Below are 21,628 nucleotides of genomic sequence, written 5' to 3'. Positions count from 1 at the left end.
ACTTAGTATGTTCACAGATTCAGGCAGTCATGTCGAAACATTGGAGTGCAGGTTAGGGGATCAGAGTAAGCATAAAAACTTTACAGCAGCCAGCGCACTTGAGATCTGCAGCACTGTGTTTCTAAGTGGTAAACAATAACTTGTTCTAATAAAATGTTCTAGGTCGGTAAATGATTTGGACCGGCTGTTTTGCATCACTCCCTGGCACAGTCTTAAGACATGCAACTGATGCAGTGGCAACTGATGCAGTGTGCCTATAGATTAGTTTGACCTCTTGGGCCCCAGTGTTCCCTTTTTCTTAGCAAGCAGAACAGCCAATAATGTGAAACTCTTAAGTTAGTGAACATACTGGGCTATCCAGCACTGCTGCAACCACTTAAACGGGAAGTGTGTTTTTTCAGGGAAAATTGTATTCTGTCTAAAAACATTTTCTCGTCATTCTATAGGTCAATAGTATCAAAGAATATCAACAACAACTTGCATTTATATAAGATTTTCAAAATCGCAAAATGACCCCAGGCATTTCACAGAGACACAAGAAAAATGACACTCCGAAGATGCAACTTCAGCAGTTGGTGAGATGAGTTGCCCTCTTCAACATTCTAGGAGAGCAGTGCAAAACATCTGGTTGGAAGTGATATCGAGAATCAATGCTGTATCCAACATTGTGAGAACATGAAAGCAGGTGCAAAATTGGTGATTTCCAATCATGAGAAGATTGGCCACACATACCAGGCACCTTATACCAGCCACTGTTTCACACCACCCTTACACACAGAAAATTTACAAATAGAAACAGGTTGTTTGGCCCAACTGGTCTATGCTAGTGTTTAAGCTCCACACAAGCCTCTTATCACCCTACTTCATCTTGCCCTAGCAACATAACCTCTATTCTTTTTGCCTCACACGCTTATTTAGTTTTTCTTTAAATACATGCTTAAACATTGACTGCTGCCCCATAAATGCACTCATGGAGTCATAGAGTTTTACAGCATAGATGGACACCATACAGTCTGTCACACTTCAGCTGGCTCTCTGAAAGAGCTATCCCTTAATCCATTCTCTGTGCTTTCCCATTCCCTTTGAATTTTTTTTTCTCCAAATATTTATGCTCTTCCCTTTTAACAGCTTTTATGGATTCTGTTCTCACCACTGTTTCTGATAGACTATCTCATGTACCAGCAACCCTCCACATAAAGGAAATCTCTCCTAACCTCTCTCTTAGTGATGATCTTCATTTTGTCCTTCCATTCTTATTCTCAAACAACCTTTTTTTCCAGTTTACTTGATTTGAACCTCTTCCTAATTTTGAACATCTACATTGCTTCCCTTCTTCACCTGCCCTGTTCTTGTGATAAATGCCCCAGTTTCTTTTTTCATCACGGGTATCATCTTTGTGAATTTCTCTGGACCCTGTCCATAGCCTTGACATCCTTCTTAAAGTGGGGCACCCAAATCTAAACACAATTTAGGCTTGACATTAGCTCTGCTCTTGTACCCTATGTCCTATGTACAAAATAAATGAGAAGTCTCAATCATTGGAAAATCACAGGTGCACTGAGTGGATAATAGGATTTTTTGACAGTAGAAAAGCAAATATTGCAGATACAAATAGGTCTGGAGGGGGTGTAAATAGGAAAAGTCCAATCATCTCAAACAGCTACTGTCCGAAAACACAAAAAGGGGAAGAGTATGATCTGAAATTATTGAACTCAATGTTGAATCAGAAAGGCTGTTCAACACTTGTACTAATCACAGCTGGAATGACAGGAGGACAACAGGTTTATACACTTCCTCAGGAGGCTATGGGAAAGGACAAAGTGCGAAGGTTGTGCTTCTGCTGGGAACGAGAGTTATACAATAGTGACACGGAGATATTATCCCCGTGTCAGACTTGTATTAAATTTCTAACTTTGTCCATGGTTAGTTTCCAAAACTTCATCATATTTCTTTAGTCAACTCCGAGTTACAACTTTAGGACGAGGTTTTGCTGATTATGGAGGGTTGTCGATTTTGTAAAGGCAGCAAGCAGGGTTATAACTGAAGTCCTGGCTGTGATTTGCTGAATCCTCTCTCTCTACTTGCTACATTCTCGGCAGTTCCCAGGGTCACAGTTCCCAGGCTGGCGAGCGTCTCGCGTCACCGGCCCCGCGCACATTTCGGGAGCAAATGGTTCACTTTCCCTTTTCTTAGACCCGTGGGCTGGAACAGGATCCTCCCCTCCCTGCGATTCTGCCCGAACCCGCACAAAGAGCTGTTGTTCAATGAATCCCAGCACGTCCCGCTCTGTTTCCTGTTGTCTGTGAGTTGCCTGTTCATATCACTTGCAGCTGGCTCGAGGGGGCGGCTTTGTTGCATTTGTTTTAGTTTTCTCTCTTCCGAAAACCTTTTAAAGTGTTGAGTTCCGCAAAGCGGAGGAGAGAAGGATAAATTGCCTTCCAGATTGGGACTAGATGTGCGACACACAGAGAGGAGCTAACCCACCGCCCTGCAATTTAATTGGAAAATAGACCGCATTTGATCAAAGGTAAGAATTGGACAGGAATTCCATCATGTTGAATCTGCCATCACTTTGTGTGAAACCAAAATTAAATGTCTCTGAATAAGCAGCATGTTGTACCCTGGAGTCTCCCATTCGAGGCCAGTTTTAAAACACAGACCCTCTCAGGGAATGTGTAACGAGATGTTTAATTGTCCAATCACCAGAGCCCGCAAGTGGGGTCCGAACCATATTACTGTCCCTTACTGTGCAATAAATCCATACCCTCCTGTTGAGTTCACTTAAAACATCTACCAGAGTTGAAATGACACTTGGAAACATGATGCTGCGCGAAGTATTACATCTCCCGGAGCTCATACTCCCAAATCAGGTCAAACTCCCGTAGCGACTATGCCCCGCAGTGGCTGCTTTAAGTGCAGTAAACGACCTTACTTCTCACTTACAATCACCATGAAAGGCATTTGCCACAGGAGGCATAGACTATTCCCATGGTAATAGTATACGGCTTAATTTCCAAGCTTGATCTTTCGTTCTTTTCTCAAACTTGTGATTAATTTCTGAAACTTTCTGATGTGTGAACCCGGATGTTGAGGGACAGCTGGATATTTGGCCGTGGTGGAGATCACTACTGGCGAGACCAATTCTTGGTCCCTCCACCCTCACCCACCAACACCACCATCTGCCAACCTGGAGATATGAAAATGGGAAAATTGCAGTGCCTCACAACTTAAGGTAAACATTTTACAGCAGGTGTCACTGATCGGGGCGAGGTCCCTGCCCTCCCTAATGGTACTGAGGACAATTGGAACACCCCTGCTACAATCCCAGCTCTTCACAGACCGCCGATTTCTCAGGTCCACAGTAGTGATACATTTATCTACTGACTTGCCAGGAGGCTCACGTGTCTCTTGGGTTTGAACAGTAAAACAAAACTCATTAAACCTTCCGACCCCCAGAAATAAATGGATTTAATTTCATTTGTAAAACTGCCCTGGGGGCACATCTGGCGATCGAACGTCAATCCTTGGTCCTTTCGCCTGTTTGGATGGGGACTGAGGAGGATGCAGGCTGAGATGCGACGCCCTGCCAACACTAGTTTGTTCAATGCCGAGTAGAAGTATTCAGCAATGGAAGATTCACTGGAGGTAATTTTAACATTGAGCGATGGTATAAAACGGCCGATATCAAATTACATATCTGTTAAACACCACTTCCGACTTCCCTTTCCATTCAGGGCAATAGCAACATTGCCATCTTTTTTTATTCTTTCATGGGATGTGGTCATCACGTCACTGGTAAGGCCAGCATTTATTGTCCATTCCTAATTGCCCTTGAACTAAGTGGCTTGCTAGGCCATTTCAGAGCACCGTCAAGAGTCAACCACATTGCTGTGGGTCTGGGGGTCACATGTAGACCAGAGCAGGTAAGGATGCCAGATTTCCTTCCCTAAAGGATATTAGTGAACCAGGTGGGTCTTTATGACAATCGAGGATAGTTTCATGGCCACAATTACTGAGATTAGTTTATATTCCAGATTTATTAATTGAATTTAAATTCCACCAGCTGCCATGGTGGGAGTTGAACCCATGGCCCTAGAGCATTGGCCTGGGCCTCTGGATTACCAGTGACATTACGACTACACCACAATTTCCCCTTGGAGCTGCAAATTATTCATCTGTCATTGATCTCGCTTGGTTTGGACACATTGGGCAGGATTTTCCCAACTGAGCGGGCATTCTCACACCGGGGTCAAATTCAGGTCATGGCTCCATGGGCAGGTGGCATGACATCCTCTGGGATTTTCCCATCTCCAGGTTGGCAGACGGAGCTGGGGGGGGCAGTGTGGAGGGATATGGTTGACCCATGCATCGGCCATGACCAGGGACCAACATCCATAGTGGGATGCAGAGTTGACTCACAATGGAAACTTATGGTCAGTCAGAGTTGATTGCTGTGTTGCTAAGATTACATGGCTGTTCTAAGAAAGCCCCCCAAGTGGCACGATGCTGGACATGGAAAGTAACACAGGCTGACAAGCACAGCTGGGCAATAAAACAAGAGTGAAAGTGTATATATGTATGTGGTTGCAGGAGAAACATGCTCACTATGCAATAGAAGGAAGAAGAACTGGAGGTGGTGTGACTTTCATATCTGAAATGACACCGATGGAGGAGGAGGAGGAGGCAATAGATATAGAATGGGTTGCAGTAAGGGCAGCCCGTCACTGAGGGCAAGGTGGGTGTGGAGTTCATAGAGAGCGAATAACATGATGGATGTGGGACCAAACCTTTTGACAAGTATTAGTTACGGTGCCCCTGTGGGCCTAAATGAACACAGGAAACTCCGTTAAGACAGGCAGCAGGAGCTGGTTGAAAGCGCAATTCGTTAACATCACTCTTGTCTCTCCTACAGGACCAGTAGCTGATGAGAGATTGATGATATATCTGGGACTATATAAGACCTCAGAGGAGGAGTTGTCATCTGACGAGACAGTGTCACATCAGTCTAGGGCACCCTCCACCATGCAGATACTCTCACGTTGGCCATTGATGTGCAGTTAGTATGGGTGGCACCAGCTGGGTGAGCATGGCACAGATGTGCATACACAGCTAATGGAGGTGGTTACAGATGTGGCCACTCCCCATCAGAGGATTGCGGAATGGTCCAGTGATGCTCAGCTTCACACAGATGCTGAGCCTTGGAAATTATTAGCAAAGTGGTAGATGCTAGGGCAGCAGCGTGAAATGTGTGGATTTCTCTGAGTTCCCAGAGGCTATTCGCTTCCATGTGCATATGATGGAGGAGACCATCTACGCCATGAATGATAACATGTCTCTGGCATGCCAAAGCCTGGTCCCCTCCATTGAGAGTGGCAACCCTCATGGAGAGCCACATGCAGCATGCCACCCAGTGGATGCAGGTGGTGTGAGCCAATCTCCACAGTATGCACAGTGAGCTGTGTTGCGTGATGGGTAGGCCCCATAACAGATGTTCCACTACTCCAAGTAAGTAGTCAAGGGCAGGTGGGCCTTAAAAGGGTCAAGGAGCGGCTGCCTGAAGTCTGTGGGGGGCTCTGCTCAAGACGCTCCTGGCTTTGATGCCAAATCCTTGGCCCCTTTGATGGCGACACGAATGCTGCATGAAGCCCAAATGACAGAGGCAGCCCCTGCACAGATGCAGGTGGGCCCGAATGTGCTGGGCCCATCTAGGGCTAGGCTATCTCCTGCACTGGAGCAAAAAAGGCAGCCGCCTCCTTCCACATCAACAGGAGGCAGTGGGAGACCACAGCGTAGCAGCACCTTGAAGTGTTTGCATAAATCCACCTAGTAACATTTGGGTTCTCTAAGGTTGATAGTTTTTTTTTGCTGAATGCTAAATGTTAGATGTTTTAGGAAATTAAAGGTCTTGTAATGCATTCTTTAATAGATTGCCTGTTCATTTCTGCACCAGCAGGCCATTACCAGATGGTAATCCCTTGAAATGAAAGGCATGAAGAGATGTGCATGAAGGATGAGGGCAATGGTGAATGTAGCCTTGGGATTGATGTAATGATGGGGCCACTGAGATGGTAAGGATGTTTAGAACTTAGAAAATAGGAGCAGGAATGGGGCATATGGCCCATTGAACCTGCTTCACGAAGGGAACATTCTCTCAGCATCAAACCTGTCAAGCCTCCTCAGAATCTTGTGTGTTTCAATAAGATTGCTTCTTATCCTTCTAAACTCCAAAGAATACAGGCCTAACCTGCTCAACGTTTCCCCATAAGACAACCGCTTCACCCCAGCAATCAGCCTAGTGAACCTTCTCTGTCTCCAATGCAAGTATATTTCTCCATAGATATGGAGACCAGAACTATACTCATTACTCTAGGTGTGATCTCACCAATGCCATGTACAGTTGTAGTAAAACTTTCCTACTTTTATACTCTGCCCCCCACCACCCTTGCAATAAAGGTCAACATTCTATTTGCTTTACTTTTCTATTTATTTGCTGCACCTGCATGCTAACTTTTTGTGATTCATTTACAAGGACACCCAGATCCCTCTGTATCACAATATTCTGCAGTCTCTCTCCATTTAAATGATATTTAAAGTGGATAACCTCACATTTTTCCCACATCTCCATCTCCCAATTTTTTGCCCACTTCTGAACCTATCTATATCCCTTTGTAGTCTTTGTGCCCTCCTCACAACTTGCTTTTCTACCTATCTTTGTATCATCAGCAAATTGGACAACAATACACTCCACCCCTTCATCAGTCACTAAAATAGATTATAGATAGTTAATAATCCAGCACTAATTCTTGTGACACCCTGCTTGTTACAGTTTGTCAACCTGAATATGACCCATTAGCCTGATTTTCTTGTTCTCTTGTTAGTCAACAGTGGTCAGTGGGGATGTGGTGGCATAGTGGTATTACCACTGGACTGGTAATCCAGAGACCCAGGGTAATTCTCTGGGGACACGATGGAATTTGAATTCAGTAAAAAATCTGGAATTAAAAGTCTGATGATGACATGAAACCATTTCTGATTGTCGTAAAAGCCCGCCTGGTTCTCTAATTTCCTTTAGAGAAGGAAATCTGCTGTCCTTCCATGGACTAGCCTACATGTAACTCCAGACCCACAGCAATGTGGTTCACTCTCAAATGCCCACTGAACGAGGGCAATTAGGAATGGGCAATAAATGCTGGTCTAGCCAGCGATACCCACATCCCATGAATGAATAAAAAAACACCCCTCTAACCATGCTAGTATATCACGCCCCAACACCATGAATAAGCTTTTGTGTGGGACCTTATCGAGTGCATTTTTGAAATTCAAATCTACTGGTTCCCCTTTATCTACCCTGCTTGTTACATCATCAAAGAACTCCAATAAATTTGTCAAACACAATTTCCCTTTCATAAAACCCTGTTTACTCTGCTTGATTGAATTATGATTTTCTAAATGTCCTGCTACTATTTGGTTAATAATGGAGTCCAGCATTTTCCGAATGACAGATGTAACAAGCCTATATTTCCTGATTTCTGTCTCCCTCCTTTCTTGAAGAGAGCATTACCTTCGTAGTTTTCCAATCCAATGAGACCTTTCCAGAATCTAAGGACTTTGGGAAGATTACAATGAATGCAACTATTCTCTCTGCAGCTACTTCTTTTAAAATCCTAGGATGCAGACTATCAGATTGGGAACTTCTCAGCCTTTAGTCCCATAGGTTTGCCTAGTAATTTTTCTCTTGTGGTAATAATTATTTAAGTTCCATACTCCTTTTGCCCCCTGAGTTTCTACTTTTAATGAAAGACCACCAAGACTACTGCAGGGAGATGTCTAATTCATCTCCAGGGGCATTAAAATGTCTCTCAGGAGAATTGTACGCTTATGAGAGAGTTGTGGATCTCCCTGGCATGCATGTCAGTACCCGTTGATATCAGACCCCTGGGTGCTTTCCTTTAGCTGTCTGTTCTCAAACTCCTCCAACTCATTGTCCTCCTCAGAGGTGGTATGTTCAACATGGTCATCATTCTCCAATGCTATTCCCCTCTGGACCGCCGGGTTGTGCAGAGCCCAGCATATCACCATGATATTTGATCGGAGTATTGCAGGGGTCTCCCAGATTTATGCAGGAATCTGAATCTCATTTTCATCAGCTTATGGCCAGTTCAATGGTGGCCCTTACTGTTACATAGCAGGTGTCTTCTGCCTGTGTTGGGTTTCCACTCAGGTGTATGTTACCAAGTCTTTAACGCATGCCCTTTGGCACCCAGTATCCATCCACAAACATGCCTGGGTAGCCTGAAGAGCCGGAGCACGATGACTACACCCACAGGATTCTTTCGCGTTGGTCACAGACTAACTGAACATCCAGTGAGTGAAACCCCTTGCTGTTTATGATGGCTCCTGGCTGCTCTACAGGATCCTTGATGGCTACTCTGTATCTGAAAGAATCCTGCAATGGCCCCAAATCCTATCACCTCAGCCTGACTGGCCTGATCAGTGCAATACCTGATGCACTGGCATTCCTTCTGGTACATAGCATCTGTCAGCTGACTGATTGAGAGATCCTTCAAATGTCTCCAGACAATCCTTGGAATGAACGTGAGGCATAAATTTGAGCACCACAGTCATCTTCACTGCCACAGGCAGTGGGTGGCCACCACATCCGAATGGCCTCAACTTCTCCAGCATTCTGCATAGTGGCCTGGACATATGCAGTCTTCAGAGACACTGGTACTCAGACATCTCCATGAAGTAGAGCCTCTGTTTGTAAACCCTTTCAACTGGATAGCACCTTCTGTGAATGTTAATGACCTTGGCTGCCTTAATGACCCTATTCACCCTCCTCATCCACCTCCCTTTACACTCTCATGAGGCTGTTGCAGCCCAATCCATGTGGCTGAATCTGTCTCCCTCTCTCCCATTCTCCTTACTGGAGGAGCCAAGCTCAAAGTACAAACCACCTATTGGGAATTAAAGCTCTCAAGGTTCAAAGCCCCTCAACCTCCCTTGTGATGCCTGCAGTTTGCTGCAGTGGACCTGGGAGACACCCTTCCAATAAGTGCCCTCTGATATAGGTTCATACTGTACAATTCCTCCAACTTTTCAATCCTTTGCTTAACTGAATCTCAGTCTGGCAGCCACTTCCATTTGCCAACCACCTAATGCTGAGCTCTTGCCCCCTTTTAGGAGGCGAACTACTGATGCTCTGTGGAACCGGTGTGCCCAAGAGAAAATTTAAAATCTACTTTCAAATCGCTGTCAATTGGCTGCCTGCCACCATCTTGCCCGTTCCTGATCCCGCTGCTGACAGCCCCTAGGAAATTTACACACTGGCAGGAAGATATCAGGTTTCTGTTCTGACGTATTTCCCAGCCATTTTACTTCCCTCTCCTCCTGCCTCCAAGTTTGTCAACACGGGGCAGTTAAGATTGCACCCATTGAGGTCGATTTTGACTTTTGGCCATCTGACTGGCAGAGAATGCTGATTACTCACGCTCTCTCCATTCCAGTGGAGAAGGGGCACCGGTGATTCTGAACCCCGAAATTCACCAAATCATTGTCGGAAATGCAACCCACAGCCACCAGCTGGCGGGGGCAGGGGTATTGCGGAGGCCAGGGGTCCTGGGACACCAGTGGTCCAGGTTATTTTTTTGGGCCCTGGAGGTGCCAATTCTTGCTCCTCTGGGACCACAAAAATAATTTGCCACTCTCTTTTAGCTGGGGCTCTATTCCTTCATCACCCATGGAACTGATTGGAGTGAGCTCGGTGCAGCCTTCGCCCAGTTCCCACCTAAAATGGCAACTGGGTTTTGATTACATCAGAGAACCCAATTTCCATAATAAAAAGGACCTGAAGCAGGTGTTTTGGGCACTGGACAGCACTTGATTGACACTTCCCACCCACGTTGATAAATCACTCAGGTTGAACTTTTGTTTCCCGATTCCCTGGCTCATTTCTGTTCCTGTCAGGGGATCTGAGGGCTTTCATAGCACTGCCACCACAGCTGCTGGGTGAGATCAGTGAGCTCGGCACAGACCCTGGGTTGGACCTGGCACCCCCCCGTTTTGATTTAATTGAATTGATGCCATGCCAGATGTTATTTTCACAAATTCAAGGATAAATGGGTTCCCAGCAGCTTCAAATAGATTCCGAAGTGCAATGGCTGTGTGTCAGAGCACAGTAACACACCTTACTGAGAGATCCACTTTAAGCCACGAAGTTCAAATTGATCTAGACGAGGCAAATCAGAAAAATTCTGGAAAATTGCATATCAGCCTTTTCTGGGATTTGAAAAGGTGGGAGGTTTATCTTTAATTAAATATAGCTTGGAAAATAGAGGACTGTGATTTTCAACTGAGATATTAAGCAATTTCCCCCCCTCTCATCAAGTCTTTGGCTTTAATAAGACAGTCTGAATTCTGCCAACTGTAGCAGCCTGTGTCCAGTGACCAATGCTTTTAAAGATCAGCAAAACCTGATCTGCTTTTAATGATTAGCAAAACTGATCTTATTAGAAACAGGGTACTTAAAAAATCTTTTTCTTCAGGGCTGTTTCCAACCATGAAAGGAGGAGGTACTTTCAGTAATATAATTCACAACATTTTTGGTATCTCTATTTGGTGGGTAGTTTTCTTATTTTCCACTTAGACGTCAATCCTGACTATCCTTGGTGCATCATGGCCTGAGATTTACCCTTGGAGGGCGCATACGATTGGCGTGCCCAAGAGTGGTTGGGAAACAGGCTCCCAACCATGATCAGCCTATGAGTGCAATTTCAAGCTGGTTGGCCAAATAAGGCCCGCCTAGCGTGGAACGTGTCTTGTCAATGGTCAGGAAAGGCCAAGGGCAGGGGCCTGTCGGGCGCCGGGTCCAGTGGCAACCCAGCGGACAGTTTAAAAACGGCAGCGGCAGCTTCTTTAAGGCTGCCAGGGAAGAATCATATTCTGCGGTTGCAGACAACAGGCAGGAGGGTAGGTTGGGTGGGCACTTGGCTCCCGTTTTTTGGACGAGTGCCTTGCGGTCCCCTTGGAGGAGGTGGCTGCCAGGAGGGACACCCTCATACCCAGAGATGACAGGAGGAGGCCACTGCACCAGACTAAAAAAGCTTTGGAGAAGGTGGCGGCCGAGGTCAGCAGCCATGATGTTGTACGGAGCACATGGGTGCAGTGCTGCAAAAGATTCAACAACCTGCTGTGCTTGGCAAGGGTGAGTACCGTGTTGGCATGGATCAGTGTGGAGAAGTGTTAAGGGCTGGCTGTCTTCCCGTGGAGCTCAGGGGTGTTAGAGTCTGAGTACCAATTGTTAATAATGCTGGAGCTAGCCAAGGTGGTGAGCCCTGGCTGCTTGGACTAAGTGCCCTGAAGCTCGAGGGCCATGACTCGGATGTGTCCTGCAAGGTGTTCCTCAGGTAGGGTTGCCAGGCTGCACTGGCGCTGCAGGTAGAGAGTGGACGAATCAATGGTCCTCTGTCCTTTCAGGAAAAGATGAGCCTTAACGACATTGAAAGCTCAAGGACAGGCGAAGACCCCCCCCAAACCTCCTAATATTGATGAGATTTGAACAGGATGCCTCGGAACTGGAGTGTCGCCACGCACTTCATTCAGCCGGTCGTGGAGAGGCAGGGGTCTCTGATGAAGTTAAGACTGAAGTGCACAGAGATGGGAGTTTCGGATTGTGCAAACATTCTTGTGTAGTCTCTTAATTTTTGGGAGCCTCAAAACTGAAGGCCCCATTGATCATAGAAAGACGATAGCACCATGATGCAGATCTCCATTGTCTCACCAGGGTGCCTGGCATGCATAGTGACAGTATGATGACTTAAACTAATGACATGTCATTGTTCTCCTTTAGATTCACCAGCAGGCACTTGTTTGCAGGACCCCGATGAGCCACCCCTGATGTCAGAGGACCACCAGGCTTCAGATGCACCTGCGTCACACCCACTCTCTGAACCAGGCACCAGCGCAGATACCAGCATCCTGGTGGGCATTAGATCGGCGGCTAGAATGTCAACGCACAGTGGTGAAGGTACTTCACACTCGCTTGAGGTGCGAGCAGAGGCAGAAAGTACCCAGGGTGCCGGCAGTCGGGGGACTGCTGGAGACCAGGATGATGCTGAGCCGATGGCAAATGATAAGCCTCTGGAGTCGTCTATTAGGCGGCAGATGCAGGATGTCCAGTGGGGTATGCGGGAGGATCTGGCGGAGATCCATGAGGGTATGCATGCCATGGTCTCTGTTGTGGAGGAGTCCATGCGGAGCATGAGCACTGCATTGACTCTCATGGCTGAGCGCATTGCATCCTCCTATGAGAGAGTGGCGACTGCCATGGAGAGACAGCTCCAGGGACAGAATCAGGGGTACCTGGGGTTGCGCTTGGACCTGCAAGCCCTCACACAGGCACTGACCTCAGGTGGTCAGTGCCAGTGTGGGAGATGAATGATGCATCCAGTATCCCTGCTAGGTGCCCATCCATCAATGGTGAACAGGGTGGTCCAGAACAACCTCACGTTGGCGCACGACCTGCTTGTTGTCTCTGCAGGCTCCTCTCAGGGCGCTCTGGATGATGGCAGCAGCTCTTTTCCCCTCTGCCAGTGATCATAGTATCTGATGAGGCTGCGATGACTGGGGAGATGCGAGCCATGGCACTGGTTGCTCCCTCCCAGGCGGGGCCAGCACAGGCTCCACCAGCCAGAGGATGACCGCCAAGGTCAACAAGGCAGCAGTCAGCAGGCTGTCTCCAATGCTGCTGCCAGTGAGGGGGTTGGGGGGGGGGCACCAAGATGCAGCACTCGTAAATGTAAGTTTAAGGCACCATGAGTACAGGAGAGACTGTTCACGGATGATCTTCTATTTTGTGTACATGTTTACTGGTGTGGGCATGAACACCAGAGATGGTAATGTTAATTTGTTTTGAGTGTGAAAATTATATAAATTTTGCTTTTGTCGTAATGGCCTGAGTATGCTTCACCTTTCTTTTAGTGCCGGGTATGTCAGTATGTAATGCTGGACTTGAGTGGCTCCAAACTTTATTGCACAGACACTGAGTGGACTTTGGGTTCAAATGAAAGGGTCATTTCAGACATCCGGGATGGAGGCAGCATCCCTGGCATGAGGTGGAAGAAGATCTTTGGCAGCCTAGCTGAAGGAGCGTTGGATCAAGGTGTCCCTGCCACCCTGAGGGATATGGAGGTCTGCCTCCACACCCTCGGCGTTCTCCTCACCGTGCTCCTCTTCTGACTGGATTCATCCTTTATGGCCTGTGGAGCTGTGTCAAAATCCTCTTCCTCCAGTGGGTCCTCCTTTGCCAATGCCTGATTGTGCAATCAGTGACACCCGTGCTGGGGGCAGGGGGGGGGTATTGTAGCGCTCCCCCTGAACGGTCCAGGCATCAGAAGCGCATCTTCAGAAGACCTATGGTCCTCTCTCTCACTGCCCTTGTGGAGCCATGACTCCTATTATAATGCTGCTCTGCCTCTGTTCTTGGGTGGTGGAGAGGCGTCATAAGCCACCTTTTCAACGGATAGCCCTTGTTACCCAGCAGCCATCCATCCAGTTGGGCTGGGGCACTGAATAGCCTTGGCACCTGGGAGTGTCTCAGGATATAAGCATCATGGGAACTCCCAGGGTAGCTTGCACAGGCTTGCAGAATCTGCGTCCTGTGGTCACACACTATCTGGACATTCATTGAGCGAAATCCCTTCCTGTTGACGAAGGCACCCAGCTGACCTGTTGGCACCTTGATGACCACATGTGTGCAGTCGATTGCACCCTGGATGCGGGGGAGCACAACAATCGCTGCAAAGCCTCTGGCTCACTCAGCTTGGCTGGCCCCATCCGTAAGGAGATGAATAAATGTCACTACCCGCCTGAACAGAGCTTCTGTCACCAGCTTGACACAACTGTGGGCAGCTGATTCGGACACTCCACAAAGATCCCCCACTGACTCTTGGAAAGAGCCGGAGGCATAGAAGTTGAGGACCACTGTGACCTTCAGAGCCACTGCCATGTGGTGTCCACCCACACAGTTGGAGGTGATTTCAGGCCCAATCATCTGACAAATGGAGGTCACAGTCTCCTTGGAGAGGCGGAGCTTCCTTTGGCATTGCACCTCGGATATACTGAGGTAGCTGCATCGCTGCATGTAAACCCTGGCAGCAGGATAGCGGTGTCTTCTGTGACCCCTTCCGCCTTGGACTACCTGCTGGTCCTGGGCCCCTTCTGCCTGCGCCTCTCCTCCCACAGGTCGCTCTTCTGGAAGTTGCATTGGGACACCTGGCCTCCTCTCCCTTCTGTCCCTCTCTTCCTCAGAGGAGGAGGTTCCTCCAGCACAGACACAGTCGCCATTACCAGGGTTACAGAAGGCTGTCTGATATCTGGAAGGGTCCACATGGTCAAAATTCTCCAGGGGCCTTGGAGACACCAATGAGTCTTGAAATGAAGCCTGGAAATGCTAAGAATGAAGCTCAGAACTGAGATGAAGCTGTCAAGTTCAAATCAGTAACCAGCAGTAAACTATCTCCTGAACTCCTCACAATGGCAATGCTGCTGACCATTTTTATTCCACCCTTGGATGAGGCTTTGCAAAAAGTGGGCTGCCTGCCTGCCTGTTTTGCCCACGTGACGAGTGTGAAATTGCACGGGTTTTTAATTTGGGTTTTAAGTGGCCTTTTAATTGATGGCGGACGCGGCTCCGACACCCGCGAGCGCCCACCAACCTGAAGATTGCGCGTGTGCAGGATGACGTCGGGACAATCGCCCGATGTCATCTCGTGTGATTTTATGCCCGATTGGGTCGGACACGCGCCTGCCTGTGAGGTGTTAAATTCTGCCCCATGTCTTCAGGAATGATAATAGTAGTTCCTGGTTTCCTGTTCCTGTTCTTGTGTAGCTGGGGAAGGTACCGGGGGACAGGCATTACTCACATTCCTTCCCCAAACATTCTTCATTTATATGAGTGCAGAGACAGTGAGTGTAACCAAGTTATTTGACTGTTGAAGGCATCACACTCAAAATGGTTTCTGTTGTCACCTATGTATTTAGGGATTGCTGTTCATGAGAGTGGGTGATGTGGAATGGAGTGTTATTATTATCACTGCGTAGAGTGGTGGAAAGTGTGTGAGATTATGTGGGTGGAGGATATGGGACAGAGGGCTCAGTGTCTCAACGTGGGTGGAATGAAACAGAGGCTCAGGATCTCACGGAGTGGATGGGGTTGTGTTGTGATTGTGAGAATCACAATAGATTGTGAGGCTTAGTATCCCTGAAATCAAGAAGGATAGGTATGTGAGTGGTTGGGGTTGGGGCACAAGACTGGGCTCTTTTGCCAGTGTAAGTGTGTCTGTAAGTGTGTGTATGTGGCTGTTAGGTCCTTGTGTAATATCTCATGATGACACAGAGTCCTACTGTGTTACATTTTTATTCAGTCTTACAATGTGGGCGCCGCAGGCAAGTTCAGCATTTGTTGTCCATCCCGAATTGGTGGTGATGGTGAGCCACATACTTGAACTGCTACAGTCCATGCTGTGTAGGTGCACCCGCTGGGTTGTTAGGAAGGGAGTTCCATGATTTTAACTCTCCTCGTGAATTAATATATCAATGGTAACTGATAGCAAATACTTTAAGTTTATGTTTAAAACATCAGTAATTCTTCAAAGTCTGAGTTATGTAGATTTATAAATATTGAAAATGTACAAAAGAAGTTTAAGAGAACTTTCCTGGGATAGGGATTAAACCTTCCATCTTCAGTTATTCTCCTTTTCCAAAATTTCTAAATCTGCCACTACACTCAATTTGGTTCAAACTAGCAGTGCTCTCACCTCTAAATCTGAAAGTTATGGATTTAACCCCAATGCAGTGACTTGAATACATAATCTAGTACCACAGTACATAATGAAGGACTGCTGCATTGTGGAAGATTCAGATTCCAAAGAATACCAAACCCCATCTTGCTGTTGAGGTGGATGTAAGAGATCCTTTGGTGTTATTTGAACAATTACAGTTCACATTGCCACCACATTCTCATTATTTTCACAACCTACGGGCAAGGTCTATGAGCTTTGATTTTCATGATAGAATCAAAATTACGAAATGTTAACCTCAGCACACGAAACCCTGGAATCAATGGATTACCAAAGAATCTAACTTTATACACCCTTATAGAGGGTGTTTTGCAGTTCATCAGTTTTTACAAATTAATCTAGGTTAGGGTGAGGAAATACAGACACCTCCAGAGATTATCACCCAATGCCCAGGGAGCGAAACACGACCTAACTCTTCTCTTCAATTCCAGCCATGGGTCAGTTGGTAGCACTCTCACCTGAGTCAGAAGTTTGAGAATACAAGTCATACTCCAAGACTTCAGCATAAAAATCAAGGCTGACACTCAGTGCAGTACTGAGATAGTGCTGCATTGTCAGAGGTGCCATCTTTCAGATGAGGCATTAAACTAGGCCCTGGCTATCCACACAGGTGGACACAAAAGACCCACCTGAGGGTGCAAAAGGGGCCTCACATTTCGTCGGAAAGAAAGTATTCCCGACGGTGCAGCACTGTTTCAGTAGTGCACTGGAGTTTCAACCAGGATTATGGGCTCAACTCGTTGCATTAGGACTTGAACCCTCCGGTGAGAGTGCTACCCACTTACCAGACTGACAACACCACCACCACAAGGCTTTGTCAACATCTCAATAATTACAGCTATGAAGATACATAATTGAACCTGTTCGGTTAGCATGAGATAGCGACGTCGCACCTGACTGTAGCGATATCCGGCTAATGGTGGTTACCCCCTAGTGCAGACGGGTAAAACATTATCTGTGATCAAAAAAGGAAATGCCGAAATACTCAGCCGGTCGACCACCTGTCTCCAAAACTGCTTCTCTGATTCTTCGCGCAAAGGCCGCGCTGCATTTCTCACACCCTCCACTGGTGGGCGGAGGGGCAGGCGGGGATTGCTGCGCAGGCGCGGAGGGGGCAGGCGGGGATTGCTGCGCATGCGCGGAGGGGCAGGCGGGGATTGCTGCGCAGGCGCGGAGGGGCAGGCGGGGATTGCTGCGCAGGCGCGGATGAAACGGCGGGAGGCGCGAGGACACAAAAGAATGATTTATTCCAAAAGGGTTATGAAAAAGGGAAATCTAGAACAGAGAGAATATAGTTAGAATATTGTCAGAATGACTGAATAGTCCAGATTGTTGGTATCTAAAAAAGACAATTAATCAACATACTCTAGAATATTGCTCATACCGCGGAGGGGTGGGGGGAGAGGGACTGAGGGAAGGGCGATTGAGGGGAGTAACTGGGGGAGAATGAGTGAGGGAAGAGATTGAGAGGAAGACTGAGGGGAGAGATGGACTGAGGGGAGAGGGAGACTGACGGGAGAGGGATTGAGGGGGAGACAAGAAAGAGGGACTGAGGAGGAGACTGAGGAAACGACTGAGGGGAGAGGGATTAAGAGGAGAGATTGAGGGGAGAGGGATTGATGACAGAGACTGAGGGGGGAGGGACTGAGGGGAGAAGAAGTGAGAGGAGAGATTGAGGGGAGAGGGATTGATGACAGAGACTGAGGGGGAGGGACTGAGGGGAAAGAGATGGGGAGGGAATCTGAGGATAGAGGGACTGATGGGAGAGACTGAAGGCAAGGGTGGATCTCAGAGAAGGGAAGTAGAGGTAGGAGTGTTGATATGAGGGGAGGTTGACTTGAGCAGAGGGGGAGGAAAACATGAGTGGGAAGGGAATTGTAGACATTATCTAGACTGAGTGTGGTTTGTGTAGTGGTGGATCAGACCTACTTATCCAACTGACTGAAGATTGAGGAAAAATGAATGAATGGTGGGGCCAAGGAAAAGCAGGCCGAATGAAGCTACACAGGTAGATACGGACACTCACAGACTCACAACCACACAAAGACTGTGCCCCAATCCTACCCATTTGGAGGACCTGGGGCTATTCTTCGAGCAGAGGTTCATAGGAGATTTGATAGAGGTGTTCAAAACCATGAAGGGTCAGACAAAGCAGATAGAGAGAAACTGTTCCCATTGATGAAAGGGTTGAACACCAGAGGACACAGATTTAAGGTGAATGCCAAAAGAACCAAAGGTGACATGAGAAAAAGTTTTCCTGTGCAGAGTGTAGTTAGGATCTGGAATGCGCTGCTTTAGAGTGTAGTGGAGACAGATTCAACTATGGCTTTCAAAAGCCAATTGGATGATTTGCAGGGTTATGGGGAAAGGGCGGGGGAATGGGACTAGCTGGGTTACCGTTAAAAAGAGCTGGCATGGATATGAAGAGCTGAATGGCCTGTGCTGTAACCATCCTATGATTTTATAATTCTATGATAAATTGGACTGTTAAAAATAAATGCCCAGTTCTTAGGTGGTGAACTGCAACCACCGAGTCTAAACTGGTAAAGGAACTCAGATGGCAGTGACTGCTGTTGCATAAAAGCTTATTCACAGGACATGATTCTAATTACTTTCAATTTGTAAGAGATAAATTCAATCTTCAATGAATTGGTTTTATCTCACAATGAGATGGATAGCCAATCTTTAATAATGGCAAGAATATTTTCCCCTCAATTTAATCTATCTTGATAATTGAACTAAACAGCTCAGTTACTCTTAATTTGACTTGTGTTACCATATTTCACAGGAAATATCATCCATTAATATTATAGTAATTGGATTTTGAATGCCATAATAAAATGTGTATTTTTGTGTCTTGTAGAAAATTGCAAGTAGCCCAGAGAACACTTTCTAATCATAAAGAGATTGAAATCAATTAATTAATACAGACAAGAATATTTCTTTAATATGTGCAATTTGCAGCAGAAATTACTAGGTAGAAGTCAGAAGCAGCCAGGAATGCTGAGGCAAATTGGAACTTTCCAATTGCTGCCTCAGTTATCATCAATTGAATTAATCCTGAGATTTTCTGGTATGTATAATTTAGTCCTTTATTCAGTGGTTCTTTGCCCTTAACGCGTTGAAGGAGCTCAGTTTGGAAATCAAAACATTGTCTTTTGAAGTAAGAGGTGAACCTGAGTTCTGGCATCCCCAGTAAGGAGATGTATTTCCAGGAGTTAAGGGTCAGGGAATTGAGGCAACAATACTGTGGCCCTTTCTCCAATCTGTGCTTCCTGCAAATGTTGCTTCCCTGTTGAGAGTGTTGGATTGTGAAATCACCCAGCAATCTCCTGTTCCTGCTGTGTTGTATCTTACCTGTGTATGGGAATGATTTTTAATTAGTTAATAAATACATATCTTGCAGTAATTTTTCATTAAGTAAAACAGAATGGTGTAATGATTGAAATTTAAGTGGTAGAGATTATGCTGTCCCTGCAATCCAAAGTGGCTCCAGGCCTTCATTGAAGATTTATTGTCTGACTGAACACGTGTTTTATCAATGAGTGTGAACTGGCATGGAGCATAACGCATTAATGCATATGATGTAAGGCACTGGTAATACTCTATAACTACTGACTGAAGTAATGACAGTGGCATTTCCAAGCTGGATGAAAAGAGATCGCTTTCTCAGAGCGCGGAGCTTGCTTAACACTGGAACTGGTATCATTGAGGAGCTGGTCATGAATGTTGTGGTCAGGGCATTTGATTTTAAAAAACGTTTCTGGAAGCATATGTTATACTTGAGTAAACAACACAAAGAGAAAAATCACCAAAGTAACTTGATAACTTGATCAATATACTGAAGTTTAGAAATATTCTGATGCTTGAGTGAACTTTTTCAGAACTTCAGCGAGTTGATGGTCAGCTGTGTCGACTTGGCTTGCTGTTGACTTTTCTTGTCTTGTGCCGGGTAAGCAAGATTTGCATTGGGATTATTATTTTTAAGCAAGTTGATAAGGGTGAACAACCCAGAGTTTATAGGAATCAGTTGATGTAAGAGCTATATCCTTAAAGTTTTATTGAGGAAATTTAAAAACAGCAGATAATAAAATCAATTGTTTTCAAATAATTGACTAAATGAGTAGGAAATAGACTGGAAGTTACACTAAAGTGAAAATTGCTAAAAGATAATAATAACATCCGAAAAACTTATTGGAAGAAGCATTAAATGGCATAAGAAGAGTTTTCTTTAGAGACATATTCATAGTTGAAAAAGTATTAGTCATAACTGTTTATATGCAACTTGCTTAATTGGAATTTCCGTTTTAATATCATGGATAATATAGGGCAGAGTTTTCTGCTTGGCGTGCGGGTGCGCGCCCGACATGCTGGAGTGTGAAATAGCGTGTGGTGACGTCGGGCGAGCATCCCAACATCATCGCGCACTTGCACGATATTTTGGTCGGCAGCTGTGCGCGAGAGTCGGCAGCACACCCGCCGACAATTAAGAAGTCTATAAAGGCCATTAAAGTATCAATTAACAGGGATTTTTCGCTGCCCGTCCAACCTTACGGTTGGCGGGTGGGCGAATTGGCAGGCGGCCTTTGTATTTTTCAGGAAACCTCATCCAAGGACGGGATGAGGTTTCCGTAATTCAATTAAAAAAATAAAAATCTATGCACAGAATTTTTATAAAATCCACGCACAGGTGACTCATTCTGATGCATGAACATTTTTTCCGGATTTTAAATCCTGTCTTCATTGATTTTAAATTCATCAGCTCCCTGAGGCAATTCTCTGCCTTCAGGGAGCTTTCCTTCCGTGCTCCCTCATGCCTGTGCTGACTTCAATGCTCGCTGTCTTCCCATCCCCACCCCAGCAGCGCTGAGCCTTTTAGCGTGCGTTTCATTGCTGGGCGGCCTATGATTTGTCTACCCCGCCATGACCTCAGAGCTCCTTGACTCTGGAAGCCATATTTAAAGGGTACCCCTGCACAGTGCTTGCACTCTCTCAGCTTAGGAAAGCTGCAGAAAACAAATGGCATCCAAAGGGAAGATGAACGCAGCGCCCAAATTTACTGATGCCTCACTGGAGTGCCTCCTGGACGCAGTGGAGGCCTTCTGCGATGTCCTCTACCACTGCTCTGGACGCAGAACTGCAAGCAATTTGACCAATTCAGCTTGGGAGGCGGTGATAGTGGTGGTCAGTGTCAATGCACTGCAAAAGAGGTCAACCACCCATTGCAGGAAGAGGATGAATGATCCCCTCTGTTCCACCAGGGTAAGTCACCCTTCTCATCGCTCTCAACTCACATACTCAGAAGCCCATTACACATTACCAAGTATCTCACTCGTTGCCACCTCATTGGATGCCACCACTCACTCTCACGCACCCTCACATCTTCACCTAGCCTCATCTTCTTTGGAGCCTGCGTCCTTATCTTGTCCAGGGCTCCACTCGGCACTCACACATGTCAGACATCCTTGTCATCTGCGCTCGCATGCATCTTCCTCACACTCTCCACCTGTCTTCATGCAGGACAAGCTGGCTCACAATATATAAGAGAGGTCCCATACCAGTGGAGGAGTTGCCGAGATCAAGGTCCTCTCTGACTTTGAGGATAGCGTCATCCAACTGTCTGGCGAGTATGTGGACCGTGTCTGCTGTTATGGCACAGCGGCTGGTAAATGCTGAGCTGCTCAAATCCCAGAGGGAAACTTGAAACAGCTGCCACCATTGTTTTGCAATTTGTATTTTTATGTCAAGATGTGTGCCTTGAATTCAATAGT

General features: G+C 46.4%; 1 long non-coding RNA gene across 1 annotated transcript in view; it reads left to right on the top strand.

Annotated features, from left to right (window-relative positions):
• The first annotated feature begins 1,103 nt into the window (after nt 1–1,103).
• LOC144690863 (uncharacterized) overlaps nt 1,104–21,628 on the top strand; it is a 38,456-nt gene continuing 17,931 nt past the window's right edge. Inside the window, exon 1 of the long non-coding RNA XR_013578980.1 lies at nt 1,104–2,527. This is a non-coding gene — a long non-coding RNA (uncharacterized LOC144690863). The remainder of the gene's footprint in view (nt 2,528–21,628) is intronic.

The sequence above is a fragment of the Cetorhinus maximus genome, chromosome 15 (assembly GCF_964194155.1).
Source record: "Cetorhinus maximus chromosome 15, sCetMax3.hap1.1, whole genome shotgun sequence".
Taxonomy (NCBI): Eukaryota; Metazoa; Chordata; class Chondrichthyes; order Lamniformes; family Cetorhinidae; genus Cetorhinus; species Cetorhinus maximus.
Note: the sequence above shows the minus strand (reverse complement) of the source record. Positions and strands in the feature narration are given on the sequence as shown.